We start from the raw sequence: 14,001 nt of genomic DNA, 5'->3' as shown, positions 1-14,001 counted from the left end.
AAAGCAGAATCAAATATAAACCTTATATATAATAAGCAAAGGTAAATAATAAATGCAACTTCCACGTAAAAAGGTAGTATGTTGACTATATGAAAATCAGCATTTTGCTCTAGTAGACCAAAACTCACTTACACAATACTCGCACAAAATCTATAATCCTTTATAGATGAAAAACATGACTCCTGACTAGTGTTCAGAACCGCAAACTGAGAATAGCTGCATCAGAAGAATTCTGGGTGGTATGGTTAGACTTTGTAAGGAATATATAACTTAGGCAATGACGCAGTAACCTCCGGTATCAAGCGGAGGTGATAGAGTTGTCCCTCGAAAATCTTGACTATATTTGAAAGCGTCGGGTCCTTGTGATCTGACATGAATTGGCCGCCTATAGATTGATCTGAAGATACCTTGTGGAAACTATATGGATAAAAAAATACCACATTGCAAAACGAGGCTCGCACACAGACATGCATATTTTATAGGCCCAAAAAATTTTAATTCTTTTTTTACTGATAACATTTCATTGATTCCAAACTTTCAAAATTTTCCTTCTTATAAAAAACACGCACTATCCTGGATTCAAACTAAAGATATGAAGTCTTTTTTTATATGATATATTTTGTTACTCTTTAATAATAAGGAATATTTTTATGGTTTTGTATATTTTTTATTTCCTTTTAATTACTATAAAAAAAATACATTATAATCTTTTACAAAATATTTTATTTTCTCTTTCTTATGTTACACAAAAATATTACAACTGTCTATTTATTTATAGGAGTAAAAATTAATTAACATTTTCTTGTATACCCACGAACAGGCCATACCTTTGTGGGATTTTTTTGTTTACTATTTTTACTATTAATATGTATTTCATTGCTATGTAATTATCCATTATTTTTTTAATACTCTGTTTTACCTCTAATGGATATTGTATAAAAACAAAGAAATTTAACTAATAAAAAATAAATAAAAAAGAGTCAAAGATCATAACCATTATCATACTTTTGTCCACACCCAGTGGTGCATAGGGCACAACTTTTAGAGCACAAAACGGATTGCAGCGTATCTCGATTAGTCTTATGATTCGGGGATAGGAAAATATTTGGATGTTTAACCGCCATTAAAGCCAGTATCTCACATTGACCCCGCCAGAAATCGAACCCAGCACCTCAAGCATGGTAGGCGAATGAATCAGCTACTAAACGACCAACCCGAGTTATCCCCAATTGGTTTCCTTTATTAGGATTTTCACCTGGGAGTAGAAATCGAGTTGAAAATGCTGGTCCAAGATTCTGGTTTTATTTTACTCATGGAATGCAGACAAATTAAAGATTAATAATATGGTGCCTTTTCCATGTGTATATTAGCTCTTTATTCAATGCAGTAAAGTTATCGCGACCACACGTTAACAAGTGCCAACTGAGAGCCATTTACTCGTCTGAAGAAGTTCCGTTTGTCTTTTTCATAAAACTATCTAACTGGACCCGTCTCTTTCTTCAGATACGATAAATCAATTAATAATAAGATAAATATTAATAAATTACTATACAACTTCTTACTGCTAACCAGATGCCGAACGTGGCCGCTGTAACTGCTTTATAATTACTCATTTTACTCTTGTATCTATTGAGATATTAAATATACAAAAAAAAAAGATTTAATGATAACTTGATAGATAATCCTTTAAAGAATTTTTTAATTTATTGTATTTTATAAGGTAATTACACAATGATACTTACTAAAAAGAAACATTTTTTTTAGATATTCGTCAGTACAATACGGAACTTCAGCCGTACGGGTTAATTAGATGCCAAAAATGTTTTCTTACGCGTAGTAAAAATTAGAGTATTGAATGATAGTTTAAAGTTTCATTAAAATGTACGAAAATAATATAAAAAATATTTCAATAAAAACGAACCACTTTGATCGACGTCACTAGTTTATATGAATCAATCAATTATACGAGAGTTGTGGAAGATATCCGGTTTACTTGCCGTCAACGGACCAATCGGCAGAACTGACCGAGAAGAAGCGAAAGACAACTTCAGACGTCACACGCGGATTAATTTCAGAAATACAAAACTTTAAAAAATCATAGCGCTTATAATACGATACATAGAAATTGAAAATAAAAATTTGGCTTAGTTTTATAGTTTATTCAAATAAAAAACACAAAAAGGCACTAAACTTGCTCATTCCATATGCATATACCCATTCACCGCTCTATTTTTTTTTTGCCCTACAGTAGTTACTGCTTGATTGTGGGATAATCCACCCAATTATGTTTTTATTTACATTTAAATCAGGATCCAAATTTCACTATCTAAATATTTGATTTTTTTACTTTCTCCTTCTTCTTTCCTCCCCCCCCCCCTTTCCTCTCTTCATAGAGTGTAGATTTTTAGTTTATTTTTGCTTCCAGTTTTATTTTGAGATTCTATGTTAATACTTAGAATATGTCCGTATGCTTCTTATTTTCTAAAACTGAACGGTTGGGTAAGTAGGAAAAAAATATTTTAATGCAATTTACAAAATATATAGAATTTTACTTTGTTTTAAAAACTTCCTTTTTAACCAGTATTTATTTATTTAATTACCGGTTTTGGAGCTACACGTGCTCTTATATCGATGCATAATAAACGTTTTATAGCTGTTTTATAACACTGTAAAAATTGTAAAACAGGATTTATTTTTAATTCTCAATTTCCTCACTAGTGTGAAAAAGAAGAATATTAGTTTAACTACCAGTTTCAATGCTTTCGCGACATCGTCAGGCAATTTGCAAGCTTCATCTTAATTGCATAAAAAAATGTATTTACAATATTACTATTAGAGCACACAAGAAAATGTTTATGTGTGCCGTACTGCAAAATTTAAAATATATTTTTTTAAAACGATAGTGAATCCTATCTGAAAGCCTAAACCTCTGTCACAAAAATAACCTTTAACCGTAGAATGGCAAAATCGTGTTTGAATTTTCGTGTTTTTTTCCAACCTTCAAAGCAAATGCCGCCAATTGAAAATACACGAGATACGCCAATCAAAACTATACACAATTGTAAAAAAGTTTTGACTAGTTGCATTGCGTGATTGTTTGTATGGGGATGTGGATAATGTTTTTTTCTCGGGGATCAGTTGAGTGAATCAGCGATACTGGTCAGGTTTATGAGAGTTAGTAGAAAGATATCTGTATAAGAACCGTTTTCTATTCAGATAATGTCCAAGAGATCACCTTGCGTCACAATTGACCGTGAAATCGCCTTCAATGTTATCTGTGAACGACATTACAGCTGTCAAAACTCAACGGTGGCGATGCGCATAACCGATTGATGGAACAATCGAATGTAACCAGTTACGAAAATGAGCAATAGTGCATCTAACTTAACTGACGTATAATTAAATAAACCCGTTACTCCTATACTAGCTACATCTAAAATATTTACGTCGCAACGAAGCGACCGTTTGGCGTGATTTTTAGCATACGGATAGCCGGAGAGCTGACAAGTGTCAATATTGCATTTTCGTCCCGAAAAAACATCTCGCTCCCTCAGAAAAATTCTTAATATAAAAATTAATTCAACATTAAAATAGAAAAACAAATTTTTCATGGTGACAGTTGAAGGACCTATTTTTAATCTCTCTGGACTAATTAATTAACTAATTAGATAGACCTAACTAAAGTAGATATATATACTTGACACAGGACACCCCAGTGAAATATTTAATGTGAAAAAAAATCACAAATTATAACTCGTTACCTACCAAAAAAATGACATTAGTTGGAAAATGTCGAATTTTTTTAAAATTTGCGTAAAAATGCAGAGATTTATCATATGTATATACTAAATGCGACACTAAGCACACGTATTATGTTCCATTCAACTGAGGTTCCGGAACTTAACTTGTATTTGGTGGGAAATGGTGTGCTCAGCGGTCATTAAATGCGAAGCAGCGTAAAAAGGCGCAACATATAGCATTCAATTTACAGTAAACTGGCATAGACAGTTAATATTTTTTCCTTTACTACGCGTTTTGCAGGGCAATGTTGATGCTATCCTATCGTTAGATGAAGCATCAACTTTATTTAATTATACCTCATTTATTTGTTGCAAAAACATTTTTGTTTTCTTTTTTAAATTCTTTGTTTTACATAAGATTGACGTTTTTTTTTTAGAGTTTACATTTCCAGCTTTCAATCTGTCAGAGCAACCTAAGTATACATGGTAAATTTGTCTGTCACCCTCAATCTAATTTTCGTAATTCTGACGGCGATTGGGTAGTTCATTAGGTTATAAGTAAACCGGAAGAAACAAATCCGATCGGGAGAACCAGAACCATCATCACCCCTTCACTGGCCAAATAATTCAAACCCATGAAGCCCAAAAGAAAATCACTGTATTTATTAAAATTCGCTTTCTTATGTAACAGGTCAAAAACCTGTTACCTATTTCCCGTATACGTTGTTGAATATTCAAACCACCACAAAATTCGCGGCAATCCCTACGTGAACCAATTCGATACAAGTAAATTGACCCTTCAATTAGTGTCCCGGACAAAACGGGGCGATATTCAGGTCGCGGCTGACTTCACACTTTTTTTCTCGCGTGAAGAAGAAAACATGCTCTCGACGCGATGTATCTCGGCTAGAACAGAATAAAGTTAAGAGTCCACCCAACCAACTGGGACTAAAGGGCTCTTACTCGCAACACTAAGCTGGCTGAGGACATTGAGATACTATATGGAGGTAGGGATAGGTCTGGATGGACATCCTTACCTAAAAGTTAACTTAGCGGTGTACAGTATTCTTACCTGGACTACCCGATGACCAAATACGAAGAATCGGGTTGTGGTCCTGTAGCTAGTGTCTCAGACTCACGGACAAAAAGTCCGTGGTTCAAATCCTACTCTACTCCCACTTGATTCCCATTTTCTAATAGTGAGTTATTTATAACTCGTTGAAAATGGCCTTCAAAATTAAATATTTGGGTTAATCATAAGAACGCAAATATGTCTTTTTTTTTAAATAATAAAATATTTACAATGGTAGCGTATCCAGCACGCTTCTTACATTATAGAAATTTAAGGAATTAATTTATATTTTTTGTTTCACTTCCCACCTAATAATCATTTAAAAATAATGTTGCTCATTGTTGATAAGAATTATTATATATATTTATATAATTTGGGATGAACAATAAGTATCTTGTTTTACTTCTCACCTAATCGGTAGCTCCGTTCAGACACGAAGGAAACGCAAACAATCAAACAAATACACTTTCACGTTTATAATATTAAGTATGGATTTTGATTGTTGAATTAATGATCCAAAAAAATTTGTACAACTTTAAGTCCATGTTATTTCGATATCGAGTAAAATAAGGTTTCAGTGTACTCTCATAAGGTTCTGCTTCTACTTCACTCACAGATCTGTATTTTTACACGCCCAAATACGAATTATTATTTTCGTCTCACCTGTTATTATAAATTGATTTAAATTACTCTATTTACCATAGGAAGTGATTTATGTGGCATTTATTAGATTTTACATTACCTGTTTTACTAATAATAAATTATGATTTATTATAAAGATGGTAAACAAATTATTATGACTGGCGAATTATTAATTGTCTCTTTTGATTCATGAATTATCGAAATAACCGGTTATTGTTATAACCATAAGATAAATGAGTAAGATATCGAATACATGTAACAATATCATATCAGAGTGATTGATTTGCTTTCATTGGTTAAATGAAATGGTTACTGGATTTAGGTAGAGAAAAATCGGAAAACTTATTAAAAAATATTCTAAAATAGTAAATGATATATTTATTGTATAACTTTATAATAAATTAACAAGTAAGTAGTCATGTTATTGTTTATTTTTGCATAAAAATGTCTGTCTTAAAACAGGTTGTACCTAGTTAGACAGACTAGACATAATCCAGAGAAATCTATTACCTAAGTATGTTAAACCATTATTATTATTTTTATTACTGGTACGTAGTGTCTATGTTCGACTCTTCCAAAAACATAAATAGTTTTATAAGTGAACGTTTATTGCACCGATAAACAAAAAAAATAAAGTAACATTTTTGTAACATGCGTAAAACTACACATAACAACCACGAATCGGTAATCGGTTATGTATGCCAATATTTGGCAGGTACCTAAGTAAAATATTCGAAACATGGATTTTCACATCACTAAAGACACGTTGACTTATTACAAAATGTTAAGTAAAAGAAAAATACTACCGACTAAAATAAATTGTTTTGTGCTTCTTTGTAAGGTTTGAATTGTATGGCCGCTCTACATCTGCATACATACGTGCATGATATGTGCCATTAGTTACACACATACAGGGTGTTCATTAAACCCTGTCACATCTGAAACCACGATGTTCAGTATAGGCAAGAAGACATATTGGTAAATTAAAATATTTTTTTAGAACGACTAAAATCAAAAAAAATAAAATTTAGAAAAAAACGAATGGTTGCTTACTTCTGCAGGGGAGAAGCGAGGGGGGCGCGGCCGTGCGGTTGACGGATAACCAGACACCCTCCTCACCCCTCCTCGTTGCAACCGTTTGTTTTTTTCCAAATTTATTTTTTTTAGATTTTAGCCGTTCTAAAAAAATATTTTAATGTGCCAATATGTCTTCTTGCTCATCATCTTGGGTAATTAATTATTTGTGTTGTTTATAAATAAGTATTTTCGATTTCTTTTAAAAAAATTTTTTTTTATATATACGCCTCCACTCGTTTGCGAGCGATTTTGGCTCTTAAAAACAAGAATAAAGTTGGTGAATATACGCTATGATGAAACTAAAAAAAACACCTACCCCGGAAAAATTTATATTATATAATGTGAGATTAACATATTGACAACAGAGATGAAGAACATTTTAGATAAGGTAATATGGAAGTCTAGAACATCAACAGATGAAAGAATTGAAGGAATATAGATATTCAAATATGAGCAGAATGGTAAATGTTACACAGTGTGTAAAGTGGCCACTTAAACCAGCCAATGACACGGACTATTCTTCGTTCTAGTAACGAAAAACCCTTTTAATACCCTGGCATCGCTCTAATTTTCTTGCCTCCTCTTTCACAGTAGTAGCCGCTCGATTGTGGAATAATCTACCCACTAACGTTAGAGACGCCCCTTTTTTATTTACATTTAAGTCAAGATTGAAATGTCACTATGTTAATATTTAAATTGTTCCTTTATCCTTCTTTTTTCCTTCCTATCCTCTCTCCTCTCTTCATGGTATAGTGTTATTTTTTTATTTTCGTAGTATAGTTTTAATTTTTTACACGTTTTAATTTTGTTAATCTTTGTTTTTAATTTTTGTATAAAATTGTAGGATTCAATATGTCCATGTATTTGTAATTTTCTCAAACTGAACGGTTTGGGTAGGTAGGAAGAAATTGCCTTAAGGCAATATGCCCGCCCTTATATGAATATATATATTGTATATGTATATAAAGTGTTAAATAAATAATTGACAAGTCATAAGCCCTGTAGCCCCATCTATATTACCTTCTCTAAAATGTTCTTCATCTCCGTTGTAATATGTTAATATTAACAGCTCCCCAGGGAGTTGAATCTAGTCCTTGTCTACAAAAATTTTGACAAACTCAAAATATTGTTGATAATGTTAGATGTTCAGAATCAGTATTAAATAGTTATGTGACTGTAAAATATTATTACCGTCTAAATTAAACGTAAACATCACATGAAATTGTGTGCCAAAAGTAACGAGGGACATTTCAATTAGTATTATTATTTAGATTCAGAAAATAAAAGAAAATAATTTCAAATGTTTTTATTATTTATCAATTAGAATTTAGTCAGAAATAAATAAGTATCCAATTATTCTGAGCGAGTGAAGAAACGTATTGTATTCTTCGCAAATATTTTGAAGGAATTAGCTTCTGTCGTAGAGGGGACAGTCAAATATTTTGAAGGAATTCGCTTTTGTCGTAGAGGAGACAGTCAAATATTTTGAAAGAATTCGGTTCTGTTACGACAGAGGGGTGTTCCCTCTAGAGGGGGCAGGCAAATATTTTGGGTATTTTAGTTTCGATTTAATACGTCACGCCTAGTTGAAGAACGACTAAATACGCATTGGGCATGGATGCGCGGGCATGAGTTAAGTGTCATCATTTTTGAGGGCTCAGGGCATATCCAAATGTATTTATATGTCAATGACAGAATAAAAATCTTACGTCACCATTGTCTAATGTATCGTGGTATTTCTTCCATAGTGATAGCTGAAAGACCAAGCTACTTTCAACCAATTCGATAAAATATATCATTCCGTCAGGAAAATTCTTATTGAAAAACAAAAACTCTCTTTGATGTCAAGATTAAAAATAGGACATTGTCTTGTTGCCTCGCACTTATTGAGAATAAATAACTTTACTTCGGGAATGTGCCTTTGTGAAAATGACGATGAGACATTAGATCATCTGTTCTTTGACGGTCCCCTCTACGACAGAAGCGAATTCCTTCAAAATATTTGACTGTCCCCTCTACGACAGAAGCGAATTCCTTCAAAATATTTGACTGCCCCCTCTACGACAGAAGCGAATTCCTTCAAATTATTTGACTGTTGCCTCTACGACAGAAGCGAATTTCTTCAAAATATTTGACTGTTCCCTCTACGACAGAAGCGAATTTCTTCAAATTATTTGACTGTGGCCTCTACGACAGAAGCAAATTTCTTCAAAATATTTGACTGTTCCCTCTACGACAGAAGCGAATTTCTTCAAATTATTTGACTGTTGCCTCTACGACAGAAGCGAATTTCTTCAAAATATTTGACTGTTCCCTCTACGACAGAAGCGAATTTCTTCAAATTATTTGACTGTTGCCTCTACGACAGAAGCGATTTTCTTCAAATTATTTGACTGTTGCCTCTACGACAGAAGCGAATTTCTTCAAAATATTTGACTGTTCCCTCTACGACAGAAGCAAATTTCTTCAAAATATTTGACTGTCCCCTCTATGACAGAAGCGAATTTCTTCAAAATATTTGCGAAGAATACATTACGTTCCCTCTTAACGTAAAATCTAGTGAAAATAAATAAATCCGTCGAAATTTTAAGGAATTTGAGGAAAGAATTTGATTGGGATCGATTGAAAACGAATGTTAATTTTTAACATTAATATATAACCTTTTTCATATCCAAAAATTTGAATCTTCCAATTTTTGGGAGCATATGCATGATCGTTGAATGCAGCCCTGGTATAAATAAACAAACTTAATAACTATGGATACGTTTTTGTGTTGCTACTTTTTAAACTATTTTAATTTATAGGGCGCGTCTATGCATTAATATGTCAATGTATTATGTTTAAAAATCCAAAATCCTGCTACATAACCAAAACCAAAAGCGAACCAAACTAACCATAGATAAAGCAAGTCAAATATAGAAATTTAAAAAATTAATTTCAAATCGATTGTTACCTTATCGCCTACTCTTTCTCAAATAATTTTACTCAATGTAACTATATATATATTTTTGTGGACTATTTTAATTTTTAGGATAAAAAGTAAGTAGCCTAATTTACTTCTCATCTCTCCGGCTATCTCTGTGCAAAAAATCAAGTCGATCGGGCGCATGTTGAGACGTGGACCCACAAACAAATAAACACTTTCGCATTTATAATATTAGTATAGAAATATAGATATAGATTATTTATTTATCTACGAGTGCATACATTATTGCATACAAAATATATTTATGTAATAATACCAAATCCCCATTTCACGCGTATTATTGAAATCCACGCGGCACGGTTAAATTAGTTTGGGTATCGTTCAGTATTTCGTTTCTACTCCTAGGTAAAAATATCAGAAAAGAAAATCGAGTTGAAATTATTCGGCCTTTTGTAGCACAGGTAAGTGCATTTATCTACCATGAAATAAAAAAAATGTACATATTATTTTTTTGCCGTGGTGTGGAAAAGACTATAATATTGCTTTAAGCTAGACCAAATTTCATTCTCAGGGGGTCTTAGTGTTGAAATTTTTGTCAAATACGAAACTCATGTTACTATAAAAAGGAATTGACCCCGACGTGATTTGAACACGCAACCTTCTGATCTGGAGTCAGACGCGCTACCGTTGCGCCACGGAGTCGATGTATTAATCCGAGCACAAATCATTTCATTTAAATCTAGAGTGATATGACCTTCGCATTATTAAAATAGTTTTATATCTTTTTACTTTTGTACTGCAGATAATTTCACAACGGCAAAATATTATCAAGGCTGGAGTTTGATTAAAAACAATTATTTTTAAAGTATTTCTCAAAAAAAAAAACTTCCAAAGTTTTATGTAACAAAAATCTAATTATTTTCCATCCGGCAGATTACGCCTCTTGAAATTTAGATTAAACAGTAGCTGTCGGTGAATTAAGTAAACATGCAATTTTTGCTTGTGTAAGCACGCACATTTGAATGATTTTGTAAAAACTAGTTGTTACGTTCTTATAAGCAAAGTTTATTGAAGATTTTAATGAACTGACGGTACATTGGTACTCATAAAGAGACAAAGTCAAAATAATTAAGTAAACAGAAAAATTATTAAAGAAAAAATCTAAATTTTGGTTTTCAAAATTAAATAAAAGCATTTTAAATGACACGAGTTTCGTGGCATTTTCATTAAATTCTAGGATTAAAATTATGCCCTCAATAGTTCAAATATTTTTTTTACTTCAGGCGACATATTATGTATTATTATTTCTACATGTTACCCTTACCTTCCATGTAACAAAAATTATCTAGATAGGCTGCGATCGGAGTACCAATACAGTGCCCTATGCACCACTGGATTCGGATGGGTAAATGGTGATGATGATGATATTTCGATTAATTCAATACATCATATTAGTAGATATTAAAAAAAAAGTTTTTTTACACAAAACGGCAATTTCATACGTAAGAACCAAATATTTATATATGTATGCATAGCTAAATAATTTATTTTTTTTATTATCGATTGTAAAAAATATTATTGAAACATAAAATAAATAGTTTTCTAACCCTTTACTCCCCAACGGTAAAAAGTTGTCCTGGTGTAAAATAACTCGTATACGTCTTATATGAGAACGCAATTAATATAAACAATCACTGTTTGTACATATTTGGACGTTTTTGCGTAGTTTCGGTCATTTTTAAATAATTAGTTCCAAAAAATGACTCCGGGGTCGCAATCGAAGAGTGATTTTCCTAAGTTAACATTTATGAATTTCAAAAGAAGAATGTCATTGTAATCACAATTAAAAGCTGCATAACCAGCAAAAACAAATTGTTCACTAACAATAAGTCTTTAAAATTTTGCATGTTTCTTCAAAATGCATTCAAAAATCCTTATTTCAATAAAATCGTTGATGATTGCAAATAACCAAAGTGTATCTTAGTGATCTGATAGCATGACTTAAGTCTAAAATCATTTTATCATGTCATATTTTTTAAAAATCGCTTGATCTAATAAAAACGGACAGAACAAAAAATTACTGTTTTTCTCTAAGCGGTCTTTTTTGACTTCAGCCATTTTGAAAAATTACTCTTCAATTACAAACGCTAAACCGACACGGTATACTTAACTTATCAACCATCTCTATCTACCTCGGTATGCTCTACTGACCTGTCAATACGTGTTTTCATTACGTCCCCCCCCCCCTCATCTTAAACGTCATATGATTAAATTCAACCAATAGTTGTCGCCGTAACTTTAATCCACGTTCAAAACTAAATTTAAATAAGTATTTTACTTTTGTATTTTAAATAAACTTCAGTGATAAAAGCTCAAAACGATTTAAAATTGAAATAAATCGTAATTTAAGCAGAAATTGCTCAATGGAAGAAATTTTACGTAACTTTTAGTGTGTAGATATTGTTACCGTAGGGTACTTGAGCCCTCGGTACATATCGGCGTACCTACCTCAAAACTTGAAAATAAAGTGTCGGTAGCATACCTTCATGATCGCTCGGGAGAATTTTTCTTCAACTTTACCGCCATGGTGAAGATATCATTACTGTATCTTCTGTTTGTCTGTGCAAAATTATTACTCCTTCACAAACTTCAATATAATAATTATGATTGCACGTAAGTTTTTTTTCTTGAAACATTATTGTTTTTTTTAATATAACAATACGGTTTTTCATTTATATTTTTAAATGTATCGTATTTAAAAAAAAAATTATATTGCCATTCCCTGACGGTAAAAATTTGAATCAGTATTTTTTTTATACATGGAGTTGAAGAAAAATAAATCGTTTTCAAGCTATAAATAACATAATTCAAAAAGACACCGTTTAAAAACTCAATCCTTTGTACAGGGATGAAAGGGTTAAGTAACTGATACACATTTTATTCACGGGCGGTCCGTTATTTCTGAAAAATATCACATTTCTTCTAATTAAATCTATTTTATATCGGTTATTATATTTAATTGGGTATTTAATAACGATAATTTAATTAGCATAAGAATGGGGATAATAAATTTAGTAGTTTGTACATTGCACATTTTTCAAAATGTTGAGCATGTCCAAATCTTTATAGGCTGATACTGGAATTTCAACCATCTTAGAATTTCATCTAAAGAGACCAGTACCTCAACAGAGACAATGGAAATACCTTTGACATATGTCTCAACAGAGACGAAAGAATTATTAGGAAATGTGGAAATCTAGGTACTTGCATTTCTAAATGTTGTGTATACTCGTATCTAGTCAAAGGAGGCTTCTTTTGGCATTATTCAATACCTAAATCAGCCAAAGACTTCCACATTACCCACTCAAAAAGGGTTTTCATCTCTGTTGCAACCAATTTAGATCTTTCGAACTTTCTAAGGAGGAAATCCAGCCTATCTGCAAACATTTGGACATACTCAAAACATTGTTGATTCAACTAACGGTATAAGAAATATAAAATAATTTTAAAAATTCAGCCAGATGATTCTCACCCACATCAATAAAGGTTTCAGCACTTTTACTTTATAAAAGTCAACAAACGAAAGAGTTGAGGAAATGCGGATGTTTAAACATACACAGAGTAGTGAATGTTATACAGTGTGTAAAGTGGCCACTTAAACGAGCAAACGACAGGTCATACGCCCTGTTAATACCTAAACGCCCACATTCCCATTACAAAAATGTTTTCCCTCTCTGTTGCAACGAATTTAAATCTAAATATTTCACGTTAAACCTGCTGGGAATCGAATTCGGGCCCTCAAGCATAGTTGTCCATCGCGCCAACTAAAACACTACGAGGCGGACTCATAACTTATTTCTTCATTTAAAAATGCATACCATGTTTTAAATTTCAAACCCAGTTGCGGTAGTTCTCTCCTTGAGTAAGTTTGCAGATTACAAATATTATTTTAAGATTCTGTATTTGAAAAATGGTGTTTCGAACACTATTTCCTAAAGACTTTTCTTTGATATGATACAGTTGACAATACCATAGGACATGTGGCGCTCGACTTGGCATTATTCATTTGTAGAAGGATTAGGCCTGTGCTAAGTGTTGATATTTCAATAGTAATGGAAACATGTTATGTAATTAATGTCATTATTTTTTAGTAAACGTTTGTACCAGTGTTGTATTAGAATAGTGTAGAAAATAGCTACATATATCGAAAAGTCAATAACAATTGTTGTTTGAGTTGATTTGATAGATGACTGGTAATAAATAATTTTCTGTTGTCAACAGCTGAAGCGGAGAGATAATGTTTAGAGAACTGCAGAAAAAGTTGTTATTTATTTATTTATTTTATTGGGTAAACACGCAGTATGTACACAAATATTGACAATTTTTTTGTATATCAGTGTAGGTTCTGGATCTTCTATACCAGAGTACCACCACTGGAAGTTATTACACAACCAATTCCACTTCAATCCTAAAAAAAACTTTCTTTCCGGCGGAATGGGTTCAGAATAGAGGTGTGTAGTTCGCGAACGACCCTGTCATACTGA

General features: G+C 32.2%; 1 long non-coding RNA gene and 1 other non-coding gene across 2 annotated transcripts in view; both read right to left on the bottom strand.

Moving 5' to 3' along the window:
* The window catches only part of LOC148275480 (uncharacterized), a 154,901-nt gene that overhangs the window by 135,849 nt on the left and 5,051 nt on the right, over positions 1–14,001 (bottom strand). The gene's annotated exons all lie outside the window — the stretch shown is intronic.
* On the bottom strand, positions 10,088–10,159 carry TRNAW-CCA (transfer RNA tryptophan (anticodon CCA)). Its single transcript has one exon. It is a non-coding gene; the product is annotated as a tRNA-Trp (tRNA).

Source organism: Micrasema longulum, unplaced genomic scaffold, assembly GCF_059751315.1.
Source record: "Micrasema longulum isolate JH-2025_06_02 unplaced genomic scaffold, ASM5975131v1 h1tg001415l, whole genome shotgun sequence".
Taxonomy (NCBI): domain Eukaryota; kingdom Metazoa; phylum Arthropoda; class Insecta; order Trichoptera; family Brachycentridae; genus Micrasema; species Micrasema longulum.
This window is presented reverse-complemented; position numbering and strand designations above follow the sequence as displayed.